Genomic DNA, 15264 nt, shown 5'->3' on the forward strand with positions numbered 1-15264 from the left:
AGGGGAGGAAAAGCTCTTTGCTTCAGATTTAAAACAGAGGCTTTAAAGACGACGCAAGTGCTTTACTCTCAGCAGCCAGGAGCAAGCAGTTCATGTAAATACTTTTAACAGCATTAATGCAAAATCTGCGAAGGACGAAACAAGCATACAGGCAGAAAGATAATCCACAGTTTTCGGGGCTATAACTGGCAGTATGGGTGGAAGGAGCAACAGCATACACAAACCAAGAGAAGAATGTAAGTAGGATTCAGGCATTCCTGGGACAATTTACCCTTTATTACTTAAATCTAACTTTGTTACTCTCCTGAATTTTAATCATGTTGCAGACTTTGGTGTTGAAAACACAAAACTGAAGCACATACTGTATGTGGCAAAAGGAAGATAATTCCAGACAGAAAAATCTTTGCCCTGGAGCTGAATTTTATAGGAATGTATCTCTCTCCCGTTACAAATTTATTGTGAAATCAGAGAAAATGAAATGCAGAAAGCAGAGAGAGTGATAATTAAGTTATTAACAGTAGCCATTCACAAAACAGTTGTTGGTGATAACACAGGCACCTTGGCATTTAATTAACACATGTAGTGCAATGGGGAAAAATCCTTCTCTAGTGTCAAGCCAAAAAAGTACAACTGATCCTTTTGATGAATTGTGATTCAGTGGTTTCCCAGGGCAGTCTCTCTTTGAAGTTCCATTGTTCATTAGAATATAAGAGGATCTCTGCTGGATCAGACCAAAGACCCCTGTAGCATGGCATTTCTTTTCTCTCAGTGGCCACCCCAATGCCTATGGGAAGCAAGGAGACGAGCCCAACAGCACTCAACCTGGTTGCGATCCCAAGTGACTGGTATTCAGAAGCACATTACTTCCACTACTGGGGGTAATATAGCCATCATGGTCAATGGCCATTGACAGCCTTATCCAAGATGAATCCATCTAATCCTCCTTTAAAGCCATCCACGTTGTGGGGGCCAAGTCTACAGCTGTGTGAAGAAGCACTCTTCCTTTTGTCTGTCCAGAATCTCCCAACTTTCAGCTTAATTGGCTGAAGCCTGGTTTCAGATTAGGAGAAAGGGAGAAGAACCTCTCTCTAGTGACTTTCTTCATACCATGGATAATCCTATAACCTCTTCCATGTCCCTTCTTACTTGCGTTTCCTCCCCCCCCCCCCCGAACTAACAGAGATGCTCTATCTTCGGGATCAAAAGGAAATCACAGGCTGCATTCACACAGCAGTTTATTCCATCTCCCTGACTTTCCCCCAATTGTTAATTTCCACACGGTATTTGAGTCACATGATGTAAACACCACTTCCAGGCGGATGCCAACCGCTCCCCCCTCCAAAACCCCCCCAACCCAATAGTGCAACTTTAGTGCTCATTTCCGTGTTGTTTCAAATGGACTTTTTCTGGAAGCAAATAATGAGCACTAAACTTGCGCTACATTTCTGGAAGGGCTTTTTACCAGTGTTAGAAACTGAGATATGAAAGCTAGGAGCTAAATGACACCACAACGGAATGTCTAGGCACACTTTTTTTTAATAACAAGAATACAAAGCTGATAATGAATGAACGGCAGCTAAAATATTATGTTCATTTTTCACATGGTCTAGTCCAAGCATAAGCAAACTCCAGCCCTCCAGATGTTTGGGACTACAATACCCATCATCCCTAGCTAACAGGACCAGTGGTCAGGGATGATGGGAATCGTAGTCCCAAACATCTGGAGGGCTGGAGGTTGCCTATGCCTGATCTAGTCCTTCCCCTGCCCACCCCTACCATTCTAGGACATAGCTGTCAATGTTTCCTTTTTTTAAAGGGAAATCCCCTTATTCTGAATAGGATTCCTCGCAAGAAAAGGGAAAAGTTGACAGCTATGCTCTAGGGTCTCTTCTCCAGTTTTCAGAGAGTAGCTGGAAATGGGGAGGCATAAAAAGGTCCTCCTTTCCTTCCACTCTGCAGTTTTAATCTGAAATCTTAGACTAGTACTGCGCCCAGAGCTCAGAAACTGCTCGCTCTAATGAAATTCCTTGTCACAAAATGCACCTAGAACAAAGGGAGTTTCGAACACTGGTTTTTACATTGTGTGAAATATAAAGGAAAAATTAAAAGTTAGGGAAATGGAATTAACTATCATGTGAATGCAGCCACAGAGTGATCTAGAAGGCTGAAATGTTTCCCCTCCAGTTTTCAGAACCTCCCATTTCTGATGCTATATTTTTATTTGTTTGTCTTCAGTGCTCCTAAGAGCAGTTTACAAAATATTAAAAATTACACTACAACACATTAAAATGGCCTGGAATCCACATAACACCACATGGGTAACACCTCTTCCCATTCCAGACCGCCTGTGCCTCAAGATCTTCCACAGAGCCCCTTCTCAAAGTACTTTCTTTAACAAAGGTACATTATGTGGTCACAAAAGAAAAGGGGCTGTGGGTCAGTTACAGAGTACATGCCTTGCATGCAAAAGGTCCAGGTTTCATTTCTTATTATCTTTGAATACAGCTGGGAAGGACTCCAGCCCCAAACCTGTTATCTGTCACTGTAAAAGAATATAGGGCTAGATCATGGGTAGGCAAACTAAGGCCTGGGGGCCAGATCCGGCCCAATTGCCTTCTCAATCTGGCCCGCGGACGGTCCGGGAATCAGCGTGTTTTTACATGAGTAGAATGTGTCCTTTCATTTAAAACACATCTCTGGGTTATTTGTGGGGCATAGGAATTCGTTCATATTTTTTTCCCCAAAATATAGTCCGGCCCCCCACAAGGTCTGAGGGACAGTGGTCCCTCAGCCCCCTGCTGAAAAAGTTTGCTGACCCCTGGGCTAGATAGACCAATGGCCTGATGAAGGGTACTCCCGGACAGGGGCTTAATGACGCAAATGGGTAATTTGGATTCCTCATAAGATTAACTTTTGATGCTGATATCATGTGAACATTGCAAAAAGAAGAAGAAAAGAAACACCTTCATGCATGAACACATCCCATCATAAGTACACCTCTGAAAGTACCTTCATCAGAGACTCTCATTCCCTTCTCCCCGCATGGGATCAGGAGTAGCTCACATCTCCGACCATTAGGTATGCTGTCACCAGCCCTTCCCAGGGCAATTCTCAAGGCTACAAAATATTTATATTAGTCAGGGAGATGAGGAACATCCAGCCTGCTCCTCTTCCTCTTCTGGGAGACAAGGCAGCATGCTTTCCTCCAATTCTCCCTAGACACAAATATGCAGTGTGAGTTCAAGGGATCTAAGCACAGCAGGGAGAACACAATCTCCCATGAGCGGTCACAGATGCACAGCAAACCCCAGCAGCCCGTTTTAAGAGTGTTTATTAAGAGCACGGTTTTAAGAGAGCAAAGGGGGAAGGCAAAACAGTTCATGAAAGAAAATAAACTTTTCAAATTTACCTGCCCTCTGCAGCTGCTTTTACACACACACACACACACACACACACACACACACACACACACAGCATCCTGGATGATCAGAGGGATGAGGGATGGGTGAAGAAATGCTGGCAACATTCCATTTTTCAGTGCTCTTGACCCAGATAATTGACAGGTGGCTCTGAGCAGCCAATCACAGTATAAAAGCACACACAAAGCAGTATAAATGCATCAGCAGAATTAAAAGCAAACACTAAAAGTTGAATTACAACACTGAGGCAATGTACATATTATTAAAATGTCTGAGAAAATACCTGACACCATGCAAGCCTCTCGCGGGGAAAGCATTTCATAGACAGACATCACCAGCAGGGAGACTCTTTTGCCTGTAGCCTTCAATGCTTAAGGGTGGGTTGTTTATTTCTTATTACTGTTTTAAGCCTGGGAGGTTGGATTGGATGAAGACCAAGGTCCTTCCAACTCATTTATTCTGATTCCAAACATAGGATGCTGCCTTATATTAAGGCAGGCCACTGGTCCACTTGGCTCAGTATTGTCTACTATGCTAACTGGCAGCTTTCTAGGATTTTAGACTGGGAATCTGTCTCGGGCCTACCTGGGGATTGAACTTTTGGCCTTCTGCTTGCTTCAAAAGATTGGGGCTTGGAAGAAAAAGGTTAATGGGCAAAAACAGCCCCCACCATTGGGTTTGCATGGCGGCCATTTTGGGTCATGTGGGTCATGTGATGAAACCCCACAAAGCGGTGTCCTGTTTTTCACCCTGATATGTTGAAGGGTAAGTGATCTGACATCCAACTTACAATCTTTCTTTTTTTTTTAAAGCCCTGCCACTGTGCTTTATGCAAACCAATGTATGTATTTTTTTAACAAAATTTATAGATTGCTCCAAGCAGTTTACGATAATGATAGAGGAAATGCTTTTGAGGCATAAAGATAAAACAAGAAAGGTCTCACCTGCATCCTCTGTCTTGGTAGCAGAAGCTGTGGAGTAAGGTCTTACCACTTGCTAATCACCACACTTTGCAAAATGGCTGCTCTTAAAGGCACAGGGCTGAGGCTGTAACAAAAAGATGACAACCCTTAAACTACAGACATTCCTCCTGGAATTAACTGAATTTATTTTTTGCTTTCGTTAAAAAATAAAAAAAGTTAAGCCAAACTGGATTGCATACTCTTGAGTTTATTTCTTGCTATGAAAGAATACACTTCAAAAACTTTTTAGCAGGGGTCTTTAAAAAAGATAACTATATCTATCTGTCTGTACATCTATACAGCATATGTTTGTTCTGTATATGACAGTGTACATCACAAACATTCTTCCTGAGAATATTGAAGCACGAGAAGCCAGCTGATCTTGTAGAAACAAGCAAAGAAAAAGAGCAGTCATTTTTGACTCCTGGCCAATCCGCTTTGTATATACTAAATCAACAAACTGGACAAGTACTTTCATGGTTTTTCCCTTTTAGGTACCTTAACTGGCCGCATCTAATCTAGATGCGCATTTCCAACGACTATTAAATTCTTTGCTAAGACTTTCTAAAAGCTGGAGCAGACACAAGCCTATCTCACAAGCAATAAATGCTGCCAGGCCTTAGCAACAGCAGTTTATATAGGTGTTTTGGATACCATCCAAAGATTACATCAAAACCGCTCTGCTTATTGAGTGATTGAGAAGGTGCTAATCACTATATTTATATATATATCAAGCAGCCTGTGGTTTTTCCAATGGTTGTAAAGTTAAAAAGAAAAGAAAAACCCATGTATTCTTTGAATCTGAACTTCAGGACATTCGTTATCAGTTACTGGTAATATGTTTGGTGCAGTGCATTGTACACTGACTGGCAGCGGCTCTCCAGGGTGTTTTGAAAGGAGTCTTACCCAGAATTATTTGGAGATGCCATGGATTGAACCAGCGATCTTTTACATGCAGAGCATGCGCTATACAGTGGTACCTCTGGTTAAGAACTTAATTCGTTCCGGAGATCCGTTCTTAACCTGAAACTGTTCTTAACCTGAGGTCCACTTTAGCTAATGGGGCCTCCCTCTGCTGCTGTGCCACCGCTACACGATTTCTGTTCTCATCCTGAAGCAAAGTTCTTAACCCAAGGTACTACTTCCGGGTTAGCGGAGTCTGTAACCTGAAGCGTTTGTAACCCGAGGTACCACTGTACTACCATTGAGCTTGAGCTTTGGTCCTTCCCCAAAGGTCAAGCCTGACACTGTTCTTTGATACAAAGAGACATGCGTTATCTTAGCCAGTGAAATGAGGGAGGAAAATGGGTTTGAAGGAAATGGGATGGTTTCAAAGCGGGAGAAAGAAAGTCTCCAACTCCTGCTGCGCCATGGTTGAAACAAGCCTGAATTGAAATTGATGTTTCATCTGAACCCAGGGCCCATGGTTTGTTTCCTTCAGACAAATCATAACCAGCAACCAAGGTTTGTTCTTGCTTTGTTTTGGAGAGGCAAATCAAAACCTGGATTCAGATGACTCAATAAGCCAAACACTGGCTTGTTTCATCAACAGTGCAGCTGCAGAGCAATGAGAAGCAGAAAAAGATCACTGCATAATCTTTTGTCAGGGTTCACTGTGCTGCTTGTTCACATTAAAACCATCGTTTGTTTGAAACTGGTTTATTGTGGCATGCGCATTGGACCAGTGTATGCATTCTGAAGCACTTTGTGCATCGTAAATGTGAAATACAAATGCTAAGTGCTTCTATATATTTTTCATTTTTTTCTAGCACACTGCCAGCTGTGTACTTTTTTATATTTTGTTTGGCTTTGGGCTACAGCGAGCAACCTTTCTTCCTGGTGTACACAGTTCCTTTGCTGAGAATGAATGAAATGGCTTGCAGCGCTTTCCCTTCTCTGTCTTTTCCCTCTGAAAAAGGCACCTCAACGCCTCTGCCTTTCATCTGTCAGCACAATGCAGACCCCAGTCTGGAGTATTTAACAGGGACCCATCAGAATATTTCCTTGCAGGTTATTAGGGAACGATGTATTGACAGAGATGACAATGGGAACATTTTACTCTCTGCCAATCCACCAGGCACAGGCAAGGTGGCAGACCCTCATCATAGAGTGACAATTAGCTCCCTTTGAAAGAGTTCTCTTGCAGATGAAGTAAGGAGAGATGAGTCAGCCTGAGAATGCAGAAGTGTTTCACTGGAGATGAAAATAAGCCTGCTGTTCTGGGAGGGCCATCTTTCATCTGTTAGCGACTGATGGATATTTCAAAGATTGACAGCTGCTCTGGGGTGATTTTAATAAGAGAATATGCATATCTACAGTGGAGACTTTAAGTGGTTTAATACAAGGGCTGCACTGCATTCCCTTATGGCTAACTTTCCTGGGGCTGCATGCCAGCAGTGTGCAGGAGGAGCCAGTGCAAAATGGGTGGCGCTGTGGGTTAAACCACAGAGCCTACGGCTTGCCGATCAGAAGGTCAGTGGTTCGAATCCCCGCAACGGGGTGAGGTCCCGTTGCTTGGTCCCTGCTCCTGCCAGCCTAGCAGTTTGAAAGCACGTCAAAGTGCAAGTAGATAAATAGGTACCGCTCTGGCGGGAAGGTAAATGGCATTTTTGTGCACTGCTCTGGTTTGCCAGAAGTAGCTTAGTCATGCTGGCCACATGACCCGGAAACTGTATGCCGGCTCCCTCGGCCAATAAAGCGAAATGAGCACCGCAACCCCAGAGTCATCCGCGGCTGGACCTAATGGTCAGGGGTCCCTTTACCTTTATGCCCTGCACACAACATCCACATACACCCATTAAGATAGATGGAAGATAAGCCTTTTAAAGCCATCCAAGTTGATGACCATCACTACTTCCTGCGGAAGGGAATTCCAGAGTTGTTTATTATTATTATTATTATTATTATTATTATTATTATTATTATTATTTCAATTTATATACCACCCTTTATCAAAATATATCAAGGCAGCGTACAACTTTTAAAACAATTCAGATCAAAGCTAGTTTTTTGAGGGGGGGCGGACTGCATAAAAAATAACATTATAGATATGGGTTGCAGCTAATGTTATTTATACACCACTTCTCAAACCAGTGATGGGAGTGCAATACATTCAGAGTAAATGGGTGTATATACACAGCCTATGTCCAGTCTTTATTGAGCATGCATTCTGATTTGTTTACAGGGTGGTTCTATGACAATGAGCTTAGAATCACAGAATTGTAGACTTGGAAGGGAGCACAAAGGGTTATCTAGCCCAACCCCGTGAAATGCAGAAAGCTTTTGCCCAACATGGGGCTCAAACTCGCAACCCTGAGGCTAATAGTCTTGTGTCCTACCGACAGAGCTACTCATATCTGCCTGTGGGAAGCTTGCAAGCAGAAACTTCTAAAAGACTCCAAATGCAAAGCAATTTGAAAGCTGAAATATAATTAACTAAAAAAGCTGAATATGGATGATCGTACACCCCAGGTAGTGTGGTTGCTGACCTTGAGCCAGACATCCTGTAGAGTCAAGTCAAATGGGCCTTAGAAAGCACTGCAAATAACAAGGCCAGTGGAAGTGATGGTATTCCAGCTGAACTATTTAAAATTTTAAAAGATGATGCTGTTAAGGTGCTACACTCAATATGCCAGCAAGTTTGGAAAATCAGCAGTGGCCAGAGGATTGGAGAAGATCAGTTTACATCCCAATCCCAAAGAAGGGCACTGCCAAAGAATGCTCCAACTACCACACAATTGCACTCATTTCACATGCTAGCAAGGTTATGCTTAAAATTCTACAAGGAAGGCTCAAGCAGTAAGTGGACCGAGAACTCCTAGAAGTGCAAACTGGATTTAGAAGAGGCAGAGGAACCAGAGACCAAATTGCAAACATGAGCTGGATTATGGAGAAAGCTAGAGAGTTCCAGAAAGACATCTACTTCTGCTTCATTGACTATGCAAAAGCCTTTGACTGTGTCGACCACAACAAACTATGGCAAGTTCTTAATGAGGTGATCAGGCACTCCCATTTCTTTAAGAAATCTCTACGTGGGACAAGAAGCTACAGTTAGAACTGAATATGGAACAACTGATCAAAAATTGGGAAAGGAGTACGACAAGGCTGTATATTGTCTCCGTGCTTATTTAACTTATATGCAGAATTCATCATGCAAAAGGCTGGGCTGGATGAATCCCTAGCCAGAATTAAGATTGCCGGAAGAAATATCAACAGCCTCAGATATGCAGATGACACAACCTTGATGGCAGAAAGTGAGGAGGAATTAAATAACCTTTTATTGAGGGTGAAAGAGGAGAGCGCAAAATATGGTCTGAAGCTCAACATCAAAAAACGCAGATCATGGCCACTGGTCCCATCACCTCCTGGCAAATAGAAGGGGAAGAAATGGAGGCAGTGAGAGATTTTACTTTCTTGGGCTCCATGATCACTGCAGATGGTGAGAGCAGCCACGAAATTAAAAGATTCCTGCTTCTTGGGAGAAAAGCAATGACAAACCTAGACAGCATCTTAAAAAGTAGAGACATCACCTTGCCAACAGAGGTCCGTATAGTTAAAGCTATGGTTTTCCTAGTAGTGATATATGGAACTGAGAGCTGGACCATAAAGAAGGCTGATCGCCAAAGAATTGATGCTTTTGAATTATGGTGCTGGAGGAGACTCTTGAGAGTCCCATGGACTGCAAGAAGATCAAACCTATCCATTCTTAAGGAAATCAGCCCTCAGTGCTCACTGGAAGGACAGATCCTGAAGCTGAGGCTCCAATACTTTGGCCACCTTATGAGAAGAGAAGACTCCCTGGAAAAGACCCTGATGTTGGGAAAGATGGAGGGCACAAGGAGAAGGGGACGGCAGAGGACAAGATGGTTGGACAGTGTTTTCGAAGCTACCAGCATGAGTTTGACCAAACTGCGGGAGGCAGTGGAAGACAGAAGTGCCTGGCTTGCTCTGGTCCATGGGGTCTCGAAGAGTCGGACACAACTAAACGACTAAACAACAACAACAACAACAAAAAACTGAAATATAATTAACTAAAATTGAATTTCATCCTGAAATACTTGCAGGGTGTTTACACATCTCCCCATTAATCAGTCATTCATCCCACACGTACCCCTATCATTTTCCAAACTGCAAAAAAAGTCTTTAAAAAAAAGTTGGTTCATTTTTGTGCTAAGGCAACAGAGCACTTTAATTCACTTTAAACATTAAATCCTAAAGTTGTGGAATGTATTTGAATCCCTCTTGCAAAATACTGACAGTCTGGAGGCACCCTCATAACTTTTAGTGTGGGGGAGAAAGTACTTCCCTTTGTCAGCTCAGAACCTATTGCCAAACAGCTCTCCATTGGATCTGAACATGAGAGAGAGCGATCATTGACTTGAGCATTCATTTTAGAAATAATAAGAGTGCCTCTTTGCTGAACTAGCCTGTTAGTATTTCCACAGTATGATAATTATGAAAATATGTGACAGGTTGTTCTGGTTTCTAATAGGAGACTAGAATGTGACCTTCTGTTCCAAAGTTCCCCACTTTATCACTTCCTTCTCCAAAATATCTGGTTTCACTCTGGTTAACTAAGAACTCTTTCTGCCCAGTTGAATACCAAAGACAGTCTCCAGTCTGCAGGACTGGTTTAACAAGGGCTGCTTTTCACAATTGGCTGTAAGCCAGGGGGATTCTCTTGCAAGTAACTCACATGATTAAAAATCAAACCAAGGAAAGGGTGCATAGTACATGTGTCTACTCATAATAAAGTTTGATGAGAAACCCAGACAAGCTCATTATGTACTGGATAGATCTTCGGTGAGATTTGGAAGACTACTGTAAACATCAGAGAGAGATTGTGTGCATTATCTGATTAATTACATTAACAGAGATTGCATGAATTAACTTTTTACAGCTTAACATTTCCCCAGCTCTCAGCATCTGAAAATATTTGCCACAGTTGTATCTCACCCTTTCTCCAAGGACAAAAGAGCCCTGTTCTAGCCTGATAACAACCCTGTGAGATTGGTTAGGTTGAGAGCCAGCCTCACCACAGCTAAGCAGGGTTTGTTTATTTTTTAAATGCTTTTAAACCTTTTCTCTCAGGAGCTCATGGCAATGTTCATGCAATGTTCTCCCCTGGCCCCATCATTACAACAACTCTGTGAACCTGGATTGCCCATTTATCTCTGGATGTTGCTAGACTACAACTTCCATCGTTCTAGTTACAGGTAGGTAGCCGTGTTGGTCTGCCGTAGTCGAAACAAAATTTAAAAATTCCTTCCAGTAGCATCTTAGAGACCAACTAAGTTTGTTATTGGTATGAGCTTTCTTGTGCATCTGAAGAAGTGTGCATGCACAGGAAAGCTCATACCAATAACAAACTTAGTTGGTCTCTAAGGTGCTACTGGAAGGGATTTTTTTAGTTTGTTTCAACTTCCATCATGTTGACATGTCCACAGAATGGAAGACGGTTTGCTCTTTGGGGAGCTGGCTTCAGGCACCAGGTCCCTTGGCAGACCAACTCTACGTTGCAAAGATATCTGCAAACAAGACATGAAGGCTGGCAACATTAGCCGTGCTATGTGAGAAGCCCTTGGAGCCGGCTGCAGTGCCTGGAGACAGACAGTCGGGTCATGTTTCCATAGCAGTGACCAGAGGAGGAACAACCACTGGGAGGAGCACAGAGAGAAGAAAGGCCACGGTGTATCTGCAGCGGCACAACCAGACGCCCCAGCTGCAACAAAACATGTCTCTCCTGTATCAGTTCCTACAGCACAGCAGTTGCTGCAGCTCTCCAGCCAAAGGTGCACCCCCCCTTTTTGTCTCCTAAGACAGACAGATGCCAACAGTGACAACTTCCATAATCAACCACCATTGGCCATGCTGGTTGGGCTGATGGCATCTGAAGTGTAACACGTGTCTCCTAGTGCTGCTCTACATTCTAACTCAGGGGTGGCTAATCACAGGACTGAGAGCCAAATGTGGGTGGGACTTCCGGGGTGGCGCCATCAGTAATGGCGGATTCCCTCTGACTCGGAGGGGTCTGGCTCTGCGGGAATCGGGTCCGCACTGCTACGGCAAAGCGGGGGCCCTTCAAAAATCACAGGCGGGTGAAGCCTGTGACCATGGGACTTGGGCACCTTTTGCGCCCCCCCCAACTTGCAAAGGAGCCCGATTACGTGCTACGGAGTGAAGCGGGGAAGCGGCGCGGTGCTGTGAGTCAACTGCTTCTTCCGTGGAGCGAAGCCGCACAGCCGTTACCTGAGAGCGCTACCTTTTTCCTGTGACAATTTGGCTACAAAACAACGATGCGTGAGTAGGTTAATTTGGGAAACAAAGGAGAGGAAAAAAAGAAGTAATTGGATACCGAAATGGAGAGGCATAAACAGGAAGTCTGCCTTCCGTTCTTTGTAAATAGAGGAAAGCAATGAACTTGTAAGCTAAAACCTTGAAAGACGCTTGAAAAAGACTATAATTCTATCATCTAAAACAAGCGATTTCCCCCCTTGATGGCAGTAGAGGAGGGGGGAAAGGTTTGAACTGTATTTTCCTGTAAAAAGAGAGAAAAGGAAGCTAAGAGTCCACCGCTTAAACCTGGGAACGGACTGCCAATGAAAAATAGAATGCCGTACTGTGAAATGCGCTGTTGGTGAAAGTATTTTTTGACAGCTAACTCCGCAAGTCTGATACAAGTGAGATACAATATTTCTGGCTGGTCTCCCCTGGTTTCAAAGTAACTGGAAAATAACTGAATCTAAAACTGTCGTCTATTTTGTGAGCTGGGGGATTAAAAGAAAAAGGACATTTATTTTAAAGTAACAACTGTTGCCTGCTACTGTGTCCCCCTAGAGGAAGTTTGAGATTGTTACAATAACAACTGGGCCAGGGGAATTTTCCACTTCATAGCAAATTTTGATCGTGGGACTGACCTTGAGTATTATCTAGACTGTTATGGCAAATGGATACAACAGCAGCAAGAATACTTATTGCAAAGTATTGGAAGACACAAGATCTACCCACTCTGGAAGAATGGCAGATGAACGTGATGGACTACATGGAATTGGCAGAAATGACTGGCAGAATCCGAGACCAGGGTGAAGAGTCGGTGGAAGAAGATTGGAAGAAATTTAAAGACTATTTACAGAAGTACTGTAAAATTAATGAATGTTAGAATGATGTCAGAATGAAATTAAGTGGTTCTAGCAGCAATGTCATAAAGGTGTATGAAAAAATGGTTGGTTAATAGGTGAGAATTTAAAGCTATAATATATTAAGTTAAAGGACTAAGACAAAAACAAAGAGGGAAAGGAATTGCTGAATTAACCAATTGAACCAGAATACAAAAAAGGGAGGTGAGAGGAGGTCAGGAGAGTAAGCAAATGAAATGTAAGATACGGAAGGATAAATTTGTTTCTAAGTGTTTTTTCTATATATTTTTTCTATACTTTGTATTTTCTATGTTTTTTCTCTCTCTTTTTTCTTTTTCTTCTTTTTTTCTATATTTTTCATTGTCTTTTATGTAATTTTTTGTTTTTGAAATTTAAATAAATATTATTTTAAAAAAAGAGAGAGAGAGCCAAATGTGGGTGTTTTCTGTCTGGTTCTCAGGACTCTCCCTAGGCCAGACTCCTCACCGGCCTTGCTTCACACAGTCCTTGGGTGTTTATGCCTGGCTGGAATATGTCCTTGAGTTCTGGTACTGTTTCTCGCTTGTCTTAGAGGGGGGATACAGAGAGTGGGAGGTGTGGGCATGTATAGTGAAGCCCTGACTAGGGAAGTTTTTAATGTTTGATGTTTTACTGTGTTTTTACTATTTTGCTGGGAGCCACCCAGCGTGGCTGGGGCAACACTGTCAGATGGGCAGCATATAAATTATAAAGTTGTTGTTGTTTGCTTCTGTTGTTCTGCCGGTTTTGGCTGCTGGCCTGCTCACCATTGGCACATGACCCTTCAGTGGTTGCCCAGAAGGCATTGCAAAAGGTGAACCACACCTGTTCTAGTAGCTTCACCACCCAGGCTCTCTCTGTTGCTAAAAATGATGGGTAAATTCCACACATATCCAATCCTCCCCTCCAGGGTAAAACAAATCCTAAGTGTGCATAACACAGGCAGCAATAAAGGTCACTGGGTGACCTTGGGCCAGTCACGCACTCTCGGCTTCACTTACCTCACAGGGTTGTGGTGAGAATACAACGGGGAGGAGAACTTTGTACACCACCTTGCGTTCCTTTGACGACAAAAGGCAGAATATAAACATAATTAAATTTTAAAAATATTTTCTCTTACTGCTACCATTGCTTCTCTTTCCTCTCTCAAATTTCTGATTGCTTGCTCCTAGGGGCAAGTGCCCTGCTTTGCAGGGGGAAACCTCCATATGTACTATATGAAGTCAACTATTCAGCCTCCACTTGGCATTTGAGGTTGTACAGCCTGGCTGGGCTCAAGCTGAGATTTCTACATTGCAGGGGGTTGGACTAGATGACCCCCAGGGCCCCTTCCAACTCTGCAATTCTATGATTCTGTAAGGAGGGCATTTCCAAAAATGCAGAGCTGGTATAGGCTGCTTCCCATGTCACTTGTTTTACTATTTAAAGACCATATTGAGCGTTTCTCCTTAAAGAATCCACACAGCTGTGGAGGATTTGTTCTCATTGGGAAATTGATTGGTGGAGGAAGGGACAACAGATTTAATTATGCAGGGACAATTTCTAGCTATCTTTCTAAGTACCCAGATGCAAACAAGGCCACCCAGAATTTCCTATGTCCGGATCCCCTTTCTCTTTGATCCCCATTGAGTAAACTATCAGGCATGCTTGTCCTCAATCAATATCCCATCAAAAGTGCCCTGGTTTTGTAAAACACCCCTGATTTCTCAAACTAATGCCAAGTCATTGAGGCAAGGGCTTGCTAAAGGAAGCACAGCAGGAAGCAAAGCGCAAGCAATGAGCCATTCCTCATGGCATTGCCAGGACTGGGAAAAATCGAAATGGAGCTGCTCTAGCAAGATGTAGCTATATTCAGCACGTCCATGTTAGGCACTGGTGGGTGAAAAAATGGACAAGTTGATGTTTACTTCCTTTACATAAACAACTTAATTTTTATCAAATTTCCCTCTTGTGTCAGGGACAGGACTAAACTCTGGACTGTAACCACTTGGAGGCCCATGGAGGGCGGTAGTCCTGTAGCTCAGTCCACCCTCTGTGAATTTTCAGTTTTCATTTAGAAAACAAAAAGAAAACTTGGCTTTTTTGTTGCGCCTAAATTTGCTCACAGTATTTTGCCCAGTGAGTACAAATGAGGCAATGTGATTACTCACAAAGCGCTAGGCCCTTATTCTTAACTTTTAGGACATTTGACATTATTTTATTTTATGTTTAATACCATATAAGCCTTCCTTTATTTGGGTTCTGGCTGTTCAGCATCAGTTCCCAACCTCATCAGGCTTGTCAGGCAACAGAAGGACTCTGATAAGTTGGATCTGAGAGCTGCCATTTAAATTTCCCACAATGCCTTGGGAAAAGCTGTATCGTGGGCAGGTCTCACAACTCACCAAGGGCCATCATGCCCTGCAGAATCATTATGAGGAATCCTTTCATGTTACAGAGGATTCTAGGAATTGGGAAGCACAGTAGTACCTCGGGTTAAGAACTTAATTCGTTCTGGAGGTCTGTTCTTAACCTAAAACCGTTCTTAACCTTAGGTACCACTTTAGCTAATGGGGCCTCCCGCTGCCACCGTGCCGTGGTGGTGCAATTTCTGTTCTTATCCTGAGGTAAATTTCTTAACCCGAGGTACAGTGGTACATACGCTTCAGGTTACATACGCTTCAGGTTATAGACTCTACTATCCCAGAAATAGTGCTTCAGGTTAAGAACTTTGCTTCAGGTTGAGAACAG

General features: G+C 43.0%; 1 long non-coding RNA gene across 1 annotated transcript in view; it reads right to left on the bottom strand.

Annotated features, from left to right (window-relative positions):
• The window catches only part of LOC308593115, a 20510-nt gene extending 5479 nt beyond the window's left edge, over window positions 1–15031 (bottom strand). The window contains exons 1-4 of the long non-coding RNA XR_014010739.1: window positions 14802–15031; window positions 13536–13595; window positions 7144–7238; window positions 4364–4466 (exon numbers count right to left, since the gene is read on the bottom strand). This is a non-coding gene — a long non-coding RNA (uncharacterized lncRNA). The remainder of the gene's footprint in view (window positions 1–4363; window positions 4467–7143; window positions 7239–13535; window positions 13596–14801) is intronic.
• Between the last annotated feature and the right edge of the window lie 233 nt (window positions 15032–15264).

This window comes from Podarcis bocagei (genome assembly GCF_964188305.1).
Source record: "Podarcis bocagei genome assembly, chromosome: 8".
Classification (NCBI taxonomy): domain Eukaryota; kingdom Metazoa; phylum Chordata; class Lepidosauria; order Squamata; family Lacertidae; genus Podarcis; species Podarcis bocagei.